Genomic DNA, 11,490 nt, shown 5'->3' on the forward strand with positions numbered 1-11,490 from the left:
TAATGGGCACTTTATATTGAGATTTGTGATATTTGTGTAAAACTGCTTATTATGCAATTTTTTTAATCTTTAAATTTTATTTTTGTTCTTTTATTGGCAAAAAACAAGCTTATAAAGCACATACAATATCAAGAAAATAAGAAATATGAAAACAAACAAATAATATATGAGAAATACTTTTCCTTTTAACAAGATTTAAATACTAATAAAATCTGCTCTGTATTGACAATAATATTCTTGAGAATCAATCAACTATATTGTTTGAATTAATCAAATATTTTTTTTGGGGGGGAGAATAATAAAGATATTTAATTCATATCTCCATAAAAATAACTCTACTCTCACTCCCCACCTCATCCTCGTTCTTTTAAAAAAAACAAATAATGAACAGAAAAAAGGACAGAATTCCAATATCTCACCAAGTTTCGACTTACCTGCATTCCATCAAAGTGTGTGAGTTCTCAAAGGGTCTTAGGATTTGGCATTTTATTTCTTCAGATTGAATTCTAATGAAGTCTTTCTACTTCTGTAAAAACCTATATACAATTTATTTATTTTTTAAATTTGGAGCCTTTTTGTCTTTCCAACTGTTCTATCCTAGCCATAAGGATCACTAGATTTATAAAAACGAGTTTGATCTTTCAATTCTTGTTCCTCCGTTAAGAATATAACATCTTGAAATTTTAAGACTAAGGAAATACCAGTCACTCTTTTAAACCAGAAACTCACCCTTGACCAATGTCGTGTTTCTAGCAGCTCTTGTTTGCTGTGCGAGATAACAACATGTGTTTAGCCAATTAATACAATTAAATATGTAAATTACAGGAACACTCATTAGTGAAGGACTAGAAAAGAGAGAGTAAGAGAGTCTCATTGAATTTAGACTATCATTTTATTAGTTCATACAATATGGCATCATAGCTATTTTCAGTGTTCATTTGAAAACGTCTTCTTGGGATAGTTGGTAAGAGGATGAAAAAAGCCCAGTTTGGGATTTTATCGAGTCCTGTTAGCTGTTGAATTCGGTAGGAATCAAAACGAACCTGAAAATGATAAGTATCATGATTTTGTACTGTGATCGTATTGAACAGGATTGTCTCATGAGAAGTATTGGGACATTGTATTTTTAGTGCTTAAAAACAATAGAAAACATAGGATTGTGATTGAGTCAACATTAAAGGGACAGTATACACCAATCTTCATATAACTGCATGTAAAAGACACTTATATATAAAGGATAATATGCACAGATAATGATATAAAAATCCAGTATAAAACCTGTTAAAAAGTTATTTAGAATCTCCCAGTTTATCCTGTTAAAAATGTAGCTGTAACCACCCACTGAAAGTGGAAAATAGCAGACACTCCCCCTTCCTTTGCATATGAAAAGACTCCTTACACAAATAGGAGCCAGCTGGAGTAGATATACGTCAGTATTCTCCTAAAACTTTGGGGCTTGGTTAGGAGTCTGAAAATCAGAGCAATGTTATTTAAAAATAATCAAAACTATCAATTTAAAAAACTAAAAAAAACTATATGGGCTATATAAATGGAAACATTTATGCAAAGAAAAATCTAGTGTATAACGTCCCTTTAAACAGTGCTCATTGGGAGCTATTAGCCTGACAATAATTATCAAACAATAGTCTACCCCTATGATGTCTAAGACAAAGTTGCTCTTTATTAGGTATTATAATCAATATTGCAGACAACACATCATTTCAATAAAGTTATTAAAAAATGGACAAATAGAACTAATATTTTTGTAAAAATGTCCTATGCTTGTAATCTGTACTGCCTTAAAGAAACATTCTAGTCAAAACTAAAATACACATGAGAAAAATTATGAAAAATTATGAATAAAAACATTTTTGCTTTGCAGTTGTAATAGCAAAAATACTCCTAGTAAAAGTTACACCCGAGCATACATCAGTACATCACATTTATACATTACTCCTCTTCAGAGAGCTGGTGGTTTCACGTATTGTGTTAGTGATGATGTGATTGGAGTGTAAATGTGCTCACTGGGGCTTTATGAAATATCTTCTTGAGCTGTTCCAAATAATGTCAAGACTTCTAATTCAACCACAAAACAAATCCTAGAAAATTGTTGTAATCATGAAGCCTTTACTCATTTCATGACACCTACTCATCTCTCCAGAAAATGCAGCCAGTAGAGGTTGTGAAATGCGTAGCCTTTAAAATTACAAGAGTGGGCACTATGAGGGAGCCCAAGAAAATCAAGCTCTGACAGAAATGGAGGACAAAGGCAATGCTCATGGTGATGACATCACATGCCAGGTTGAGCAATAACAAGGACAGTGGAAATGAATGTGTGTTTTACTGTATGTGAATTTTGTTTTGTTTTGATAAAGTTTTGCTTAAAACATTGCTAGGTTATTAGATGCTTTTGTCATAGCTATGGGGCTTTGTTATTTAAAGGGACAGTCTATTCAAAATGAAACTTTCATGATTCAGATGGGGCATGCAATTTTAAGCAACTTTACAATTTATTTTTATTATAACATTTACTTTGTTCTCTTGGTATTCATTGTTGAAAGCTAAATTTAGGTAGGCTCACATGCTAATTTCTAAACCCTTGAAGGCCGCCTCTAATCTCAGTGCATGTTGATAGTTAGGATTAAAGACATTAAACTGTCAGATACATCAACATTATTAACTAAACTAGGCAATAAGCCTGCACAGAGGGCAGTCTATGTTTAAAAAAATACAAACCCCAAAGGTAATATTACAAAAAATAAAAAATAAAAAAATTACAGAAAAAAATAAACAAAGTTATCCAAAATAAAAAACCCACCCAACCAACCCCCCAAAATAAAAAAAAATAAGTCTAAAAAACCTAAGCTACCCATTGCCCCTAAAGGGGCATTTGTATGGGCATTACCCTTAAAAGGGTATTCAGCTCTTTTACTGCCCTTAAAAGGGCATTCAGCTCTTTTACTGCCCTTAAAAGGGCAATCAACTCTTTTACAGCACAAAAAAACCCTAATCTAATAAAAGCCACCGCAAAAAATAAAAAAAAGCCTAAGACTAAGCCCCAATTAGGTACTCACCATTCCTGAAGTCCGGCGGGGAAGGTATTCTTCCAGGCGACTTTATCATCATCTATCTTTATCCGGAGCGAAGGCTGCACGGAGCAAAGGTACGGAGCGGTCTTCCCCTATGCGTGGATCCGGAGCGGCGGTCCTCAGTGGCGGTCTTCAGCGGCAGCAGTCCTCAGTGGTGTGGAGGCTCCTCTTCATCTGATCTTGGTCGTACACAAAAAATTGAATGTTAGGTACCTCTGAAATTTTGAAATCAGCCAAAACGATTAGAAATTCTATTGGCTGTTCAAATCAGACCGCTGCCGCTGAGGACCGTTGCTGGGAACCAGCGCTGAGGATCTGTGTATCAGGGAAGCCAGCTTCTCAACGCCTTCGCTTCGAATGAAGATAGAAGATGATGGCAGTGTTAATTTTGTCGACTAAAACTAGATTAAAATGAGCATAAACCTAAAGAAATTCTGATGACTAAAATACGACTAAAACTAAAATGGCATTTTAGTCAAAAGACTATGACTAAAACTAAATCAAATTGACATTTTAGTCAAAAGACTATGACTAAAACTAAATCAAAATGACATTTTAGTCAAAAGACTATGACTAAAACTAAATCAAAATTTGCTGTCAAAATTAACACTTTATGCAAGGTGTTATAACCAATCCATATCTAATTACTGCTCTTTTGTAATAAAAAATAAAAAAAAATTGGTTTTATTTAATTGTAAGATAAATAAAGATGTTATATATCACAACAGTTAAATCTGTTAAATCTGTATTGCATGTTAAAACCTTAATACCAGAGATAAAAACAGGTTAATAAACCTTTACTACAGGAGTATATAATGAGTTTGGAAGTTCTAGAGCAGTGTTTATTTAGTTGTCAAAAAATTTTCGAATCTGTGAACAATCAATTGATTCTTCCTATAGAAATAAGAATAACCCACGAATATGGGTTTGTTATGCTGTGCCTGTGCTAGCTGCAGAAATTTTATGTTGTGTTGAGTTACTTGATACTTGTTTTAATTAACAGAGAACTGTTAAAAGTTTTTATATTGGGTAATATGTGCAAATGCGTTACAGCCAATACAGTTTACAGTTGTTTTTTTTTAATATATTTTAAAGTTGCACTTCTGTTTGTTTATGAAACTTGGTTTTATTTAATTTTAAGTTTAATAAAGGCGTTATATATCACAATGGCTAAATCTGTGTCTGTAATGCATGTTTAAACCTTAATACCATAAATAATTATAGGTATTATGTTTACTCCTGGAGTATATAATCAGTTTGGAAATTATTAAAAAATGCTTAACGCCTTAATAACCAAGGACTTACCAGGTACGTCCTGCAAAAATTGTCAGTTAGTGACAATGGACGTACCTGGTACGTCCTTGGTCTAATTGAGTGCTGGAAGCGATTGCGACCGCTTCCAGCAGCTCTCAGGGTATTGCAGTGATGCCATTCTGTGGCCTTCTCTGCATCGGCCATCGATGGTGCCGATCATTGGTGGGTGGGAGCTGTTGCTGGGAGGCGGGTGGCCGGCCCATCGATGGAGGGCGCGCAAGTGATCGTGAGCGCGTGGGGCGTGTGTGCGCGTGCACGCTCCATTGAGTCCGGAGAGGGGGAGGTAGAGGGAGGGAGATAGTGGTAGAGGGAAGGAGAGGTTGGGAGACAGAGGGAAATACATTTTTATAAAGTTATCAGGGAGGCGGAGGGAAGGGGAGGGGGAGTGGGGGCAGCTTCACTACAGAAAATTAGGTTTAAAAAAAAAAGGCCAATTGATTATAAGCAAACTGGTTACTGGTAGACAGCTGCCAGTACCCAAGATGGTTGAAAATAGGTACAGGGGGAAGAGTTAGAGAACTGTATGGGGGGATCAGGGAGGTTGGGGGCTAAGGGGGGATCCATCACTGCTGTAAAAAAAAAATTAAAAAAATTAAATTCTTTTTTTTTAGTACTGGCAGACTTTCAGCCAGTACTTAAGATGGCAATGACAATTGTGAGGTGGGGGAGGAAACAGAGCTGTTTAAGGGGGGGTCAGGGAGGGATCAGGGGGTGGGAGGCTGATCTCTACACTAAAGCTAAGATCAACCCTACCAGCTAATTAACCCCTTAACTGCTGGGCATAATACAAGTTTGGTGCGCAGCGGCATTTAGCGGCCTTCTAAAAGCAATGCCAAAGCCATATATGTCTGCTATTTCTGAACAAAGGGGATCCCAGAGAAGCATTTACAACCATTTGTGGCATAATTGCACTAACTGTTTGTAAATCATTTCAGTGAGACACCTAAAATTGTGAAAAAGTTAACTATTTTTTTTATTTGATGGCGATTAAATGGTGGCATGAAATAAACCAAAATGGGCCTAGATCAATACTTTGGTTTGTTTACTACACTAAAAGCTAAAATTAACCATATAAGCTCCCTACAAGCTCCCTAATTAACCCCTTCACTGCTGGGCATAATACAAATGTGGTGCACAACGGCATTTAGCGGCCTTCTAATTACCAAAATGTAATGACAAAGTCATAAATGTCTGCTATTTCTGAACAAAGGGGATCCCAGAGAAGCATTTACAACCATTTGTGACATAATTGCACAAGCTGTTTGTAAATAATTTCAGTGAGAAACCTAAAGTTTGTGAAAACGTTTGTGAAAAAGTGAACGATTTTCATCATATTTTATAATTTTTTATAGTAAATGATATGATATGATGAAAATAATGGTATCTTTAGAAAGTCCATTTAATGGCGAGAAAAACTGTATATAATATGTGTTGGTTCAGTAAATGAGTGAGAGGAAAATTACAGCTAAACACAAACACCGCAGAAATGTAAAAATAGCCTTGGTCCCAAACAGTCAGAAAATGGAAAAGTGCTGTGGTCACTAAGGGGTTAAATGCATTACACTTTAACTAAACCCCTTAGATTTTAGTCGACTAAAATCTACTGGAAATTTTGTCGACTAAAACTAGACTAAAACTAAAATACCTTTTTAGTCAAAAGACTAAAATTAAGACTAAGTTGAAATTTGCCGTCAAAATTAACACTGGATGATGGAGCCGCCTGGAAGACCTTCTCCGCCAGACTTTAGGAACGGTAAGCACCTATTTGGGGCTTAGTCTTAGGCTTTTTTTTATTTTTTGGGGTGGCTTTTTTTTAGATTAGGGTTTTTTGGGCTGTAAAAGAACTGATTGCCCTTTTAAGGGCAGTAGAAGAGCTGAATGCCCTTTTCAGGGCAATGCTCATTCAAATGCCCCTTTTAGGAGTAATGGGTTTAGTTTTTTTAGTGTTAGTTTTTTTTATTTTGGGGGGTTTTGGTGGGTGGGGGGGTTACTGTTAGGGGGGATTAGTTTTTTTACATGTAAAGAGCTGTTTAGCTTAGGGCAATGTCCTATTAAAAGCCCTTTAAAGGGCCTAATGGTAGTTTAGTTTAGATTAGGGGGTGTTTTTATTTTGGGGGCTTTTTTATTTTTATATGGATTAGGTTTAATTTAATTTATTTTTGATAATTTTGTTTATTTTTTTATGTCATTTTAGACTTTTTTATTTTTTGTAATTTTAGGTTAATTTTTTGTAATTTAAAGGGACAGTATACACTCATTTTCATATAACTGCATGTAATAGACACTACTATAAATAATAAGATGCACAGATACTGATATAAAAATCCAGTATAAAACTGTTTAATAACTTACTTAGAAGCTTTCAGTTTAGCTCTGTTGAAAAGGTAGCTGGAAAGCCCACTGCAAGTGGCAAATAAGACACTACCCCCCTCCCCCTTCTTTTGCATATGAAAAGACCCTGGAGAAGGTAGCTGACGGTATTCACATAAAACTCTGGGGCTTGGTTAGGAGTCTGAAAATCAGAGCAATGTTATTTAAAAATAAGCAAAACTATACATTTATTTTTAAAAAAAAAACTTTATGGGCTATATAAATAGATCATCTACAAAACATTTATGCAAAGAAAAAAATGAGTGTATAATGTCCCTTTAATATTAGTTTTTATTTTTAAATTAATGTTAGGATTTTTTATTTTAATTGTAACAGCATTGGAGCTAATTTAGGGGGTGTTAGGTTAGGGGGCTTAGTAATTAAATTAGTTATTTGTGTTGTGGGGGGTTGGCGGTATAGGAGTTAATAGGTTAATTAGGTTTATTGTGATGTGGGGGTTTTAGCGGTGTAGGGGTTAATAGGTTAATTAGGTTTATTGCAATGTGGGGGTTTGGTGGTTTAGGGGTTAATATTTTATTTATGTTATTTGCGTTGTTTAATTTGCAGATTAGAGGTTAATTACTTTATTATTTTGAGATGTTGGGGTTGGCGGTTTAGGTGTTTGTTAATACTTTGTGCGGGCAGTTAGTATTTTTTTCTTGTTATTCTTCGTGCAGGCGGTTAGGTTATTTTGTATTTCGTGGGTGCGGTTACATTTTTTTGTTATTTCGTTGCGGGCAGTTACGTGTTTTTTCATTAAAGGTACACTAAACCCAAAAATGTTCTTTCATGATTCAAGTAGAGAATACAATTTTAAACAACATTCCAATGTACTTCTATGATCTAATTTGCTTCATTTTTAAGATATCCTTTGTTGAATAACTAGCAATCCACATGGGTGAGCCAATCAAATGAGGCATCTATGTGCAGCAACCAATCAGCAGCTGTTGAGCATATCTAGATATGCTTTTCAGGAAAGTATATCAAGAGAGTGTTAGATCATAGAAGTTTATTAGAAAGTTGTTTAAAATTGCATAATCTTTCTAAATCATAAAAGAAAAAATTTGGGTTTCTTGTCCCTTTAATATTTCATGTGGACGGTTGCGTGTGTTTTTCCTTAATGCTTCATTTGCCTATGCTGCATCCAGGTGGATTCCGAAAATGGTAGGGTGGTGCCTGCCATTTTCGGAATCCACCTAGATGCAAATTCTTTTGGCTGCCTCATGCAGCCAACATTCTGTGGATGTGTGCGCAACTGGTGACGGCGACTGATGCATTATTAACGCGATTATAGTATAGATAAGAGTACAAAAATACAATAATATATAGATTGGGGCTCAAAGTCTCCAATGATATAAAAGTGTCAATTAAGCACATAAATATAATGTAATGAAAGTCGGGAAGTCCATAGATCAGACCAATGGTCCAGAGTACAAAACATAGAGGGTACTCACCACTGGCGTGCTTCTAACAGGGACACCGCAAACCTTAACCATTCCCAGCCCTGTTTACTACTCATCTGTCAAACTTGTGGTGCTTGCAGCAACTATGGGGAGGTATGGACATTTTAAATGCCACATCGATTTTTCTCTACTCCACAATGCGGATGGCTTTGTGGTCTATTGACGCTCCGCGTGGTCCCTTATTCAGGTACTACCCTGTCTGTGGGTGATAACGTCAAACTGGGCGCTTTGAGAACCAGGAGTCCTCTACTCGATATGCAATACAATAAACAAAAGTCCTTGCACCCAGGATAAGTTTACAAACAATCTTTCTCTTTATAAAAGTATGATAAAATCAACAGCATTTAAGCAACAAAAAAGTTACAAACACAATTGAACGCATTTAGCCAATGATAGATGTAATCATATATCACATAGATCGATGAGTACAGCTATCATCGTTGAAACGCGTTAGGTCATGTTCTTAACTTTTTTTTATTTTTAAACGCTGTTGATTTTAACATACTTTTATGAGAAAGATTGTTTTTAAAAATATCCTGAGTGAAAGGACTTTTTTAAATTGTATTTCTAAAGTACAATATTACATTTTTAAAATTAAGATTTTACATGTTGTAAAAAATAAGAATAAAAATGTTCTGAGTGCAGATAAATAGGGGAGTCTGGGAGACTGTAAAAATGTTTGCGCAAATAAGGAAGATTCCTAAAAAATAAGGGAGGGCTGGGGACTGGGAACCCTAAAAAAACTTTGATGAATAGTGTGTACAATATTTACATGTACTTATCTCACAAACAGCTGTGTGCTAGGAGCATATGTGCTCATCAGCTGGTCTGTATGCTCTAAAATCAGTGGGGTGTGAAAAAGTCTCCAATAAAAATATGATATGTTTTGAAACTGCAAAGCATGGGCCATTAGACACTTGCTGTCATCTGCTAGCCAGTTAGCCATTAATTTAGTATGGCATTTTAACTCCTCTCTAGTGAATGCAATAGCCACATCTAGTTCTGCTATCATGTCTGTCTGTACTTGGTGGGTATTTCCGGCTGTGAGACCATTATAATGACCATTTGTAAATATGTCACCTTTATGACCCAATCTATGTTTCAGCACCAGCATTTCAACACACAGTTTTGTTGAGTGACAAGTGCAGAACACAACATTATTGTCAGCAATGTCTTCTTAAGATTTTAACTAATTCACATGGCACTGCAAATGGGCACCAATATAGCACAGTAAAGAGATAGTACACTTCCTAAGACTGTTTCATATGGGTTGATAAATGTCTCATATAATCAGCTACAATATTTTACATCTGTGATATGTCACAGCTATTTTATGATCAGATCTCTGTAAGCCAGGAAGATATATGTAGGGTCTAAGGGCCACATCTAGTGCTCTATAAGGTTTTGTGTTGCTCTCAGAGTAGAAAAAAGACATTATTAATTTTTTTATGGAAAAAAAAACAGTTCTATTCTTCTCATGTAATTAAAGGGGCAGTAAACATATTGTAATATAAAATGTAGAATTATTCATAGTAAAACACTGTTGCAATATTCTTTCATTATTTTACCACTAAAATTAGTGAGGTTTCCAATTCTGAGAACTGGAAGTGCACACTGTAGACTTCACAAGCCTAACTGTGCTACTTAGCTGTCCCTAATTGGCCTGAGTAGAGCTTATCAGATAACAAACTGCAAAAAAATGCATGTTTTGCTTACATAATTACTGTGGTTAAACTTTTCTACACCAGTAAAAAGCCTGGATTTTCTTTTACATATAAGGCAAATGGCAGTGCTTCCATTGAAAACAATTACTACAAACTAAGGGCTAGATTATAAGTGGAGCAGTATTTTGCACTCCCGCTTGCGCGCTAACGCTGCACGAAGTAAGAAGTATAGATATAGATTTATACAGATATATATAGGAATTTCTATTTAGAAATACATAGAACATATTTCCCTACCGTAAATACATAATTAAACACTTTATTAAATATGAATATTGCATAAATATGCTTTTAAATGTTTTCAGCTACTTGACTGTAAGGGGCTCCAATACACTTATATATATATGTCTATATGTGTATACATATACACATATAATACAGAAATGGATACGTATACACATATAAACATGTACATTCCTATACATATTTAGATATGTGTATGTATGTATCCATCTCCATTTTAAAGCCCTTTGCCTGCCTTTTTTTTCTAACACTAAGACTGCATATCTTTGAGCCCTTATAACTTTTTTATGCATTTTTTTAAAAAACACTTTTTCTTAGATTGCGCTATTATGAGTGTAACTGTAGTTTTTAATGTATTTTCTTATGTGTTTTGTGAAACATTTTAGTCTCATGTAACAGTTAACCAGAGCTTTGAGGTTGTCCTATCCCGAACCGCGTTAAATTCAATTGCACTCAAGCGATCGCATTTACTGTCAACTTGTAATACACACGCTACTTCCAACAAGCGCAAACGGATGCAATAAACTTGATATCGCTTGTGTGCAACTGTTAGTGCACAGCTCGTAATCTGACCCAAAGTGTTAATTTACTATTCTATAGCAACACAAAATAAATAATTATTATTACAGCGCGTTTTGTATATTGTACCAAATGTTTTCAAATTTGAGCTAAATTAAAAGTAACAGATTTCCGATGTGATTTTAAACTGAAATGTGATTATAATCTAATGTTATTTTGAAAAGTTATTTTTAGAATAAATGTGGGTATGATGTAATAATAAGTGACCAGCTCTCCATACAAAAAAAGTATAGCCACCTCTACTGTACGCAATTATAAACAAAGTGCAGCTATCATAATTATTGTTAGACAAGCGTTTTGTGCTCTAACAAAGTGATACACAGATTTGTTACACACAGCAGGCTCTGTTGTCACTTCACATACCTTTAAGGCTATAACTGGTCTTTGTGGGCAAGTGGTATTCTGGGAACTTAACCACCTGTTTGTGCCGGGGTGTCCCTGTTTTTCCCAGTCTCCAAACAGCAGTTTATGACAGTCTCCTATTAAAAAAGTATATTCATTATCATTTATCTTGTATTAATTGACCAGTATTATTGATTTTTTTATTATTTGTATTATATAGTATTACATCCATAAACACATTACAATAATTAAAAAATAAAGCACATATTGATAAAACATTAAACAATGGGCTAGTAGATGGTGATAGCACAATGTGTGTCATTTTTTGTACAACCTTGTGCAAAGAATAACGTGTAACTTTTAGAG

At 34.9% G+C, this 11,490-nt stretch overlaps 1 long non-coding RNA gene across 1 annotated transcript; it reads right to left on the reverse strand.

The window, feature by feature from the left end:
* Positions 1–868: 868 nt before the first annotated feature.
* On the reverse strand, positions 869–11,267 carry LOC128641886 (uncharacterized). Its single transcript, XR_008399593.1, has 2 exons — positions 11,146–11,267; positions 869–1,043 (listed from the first exon to the last, which is right to left on the reverse strand). It is a non-coding gene; the product is annotated as an uncharacterized LOC128641886 (long non-coding RNA).
* Positions 11,268–11,490: the final 223 nt, after the last annotated feature.

This window comes from Bombina bombina, chromosome 11 (assembly GCF_027579735.1).
Source record: "Bombina bombina isolate aBomBom1 chromosome 11, aBomBom1.pri, whole genome shotgun sequence".
Lineage (NCBI taxonomy): Eukaryota > Metazoa > Chordata > Amphibia > Anura > Bombinatoridae > Bombina > Bombina bombina.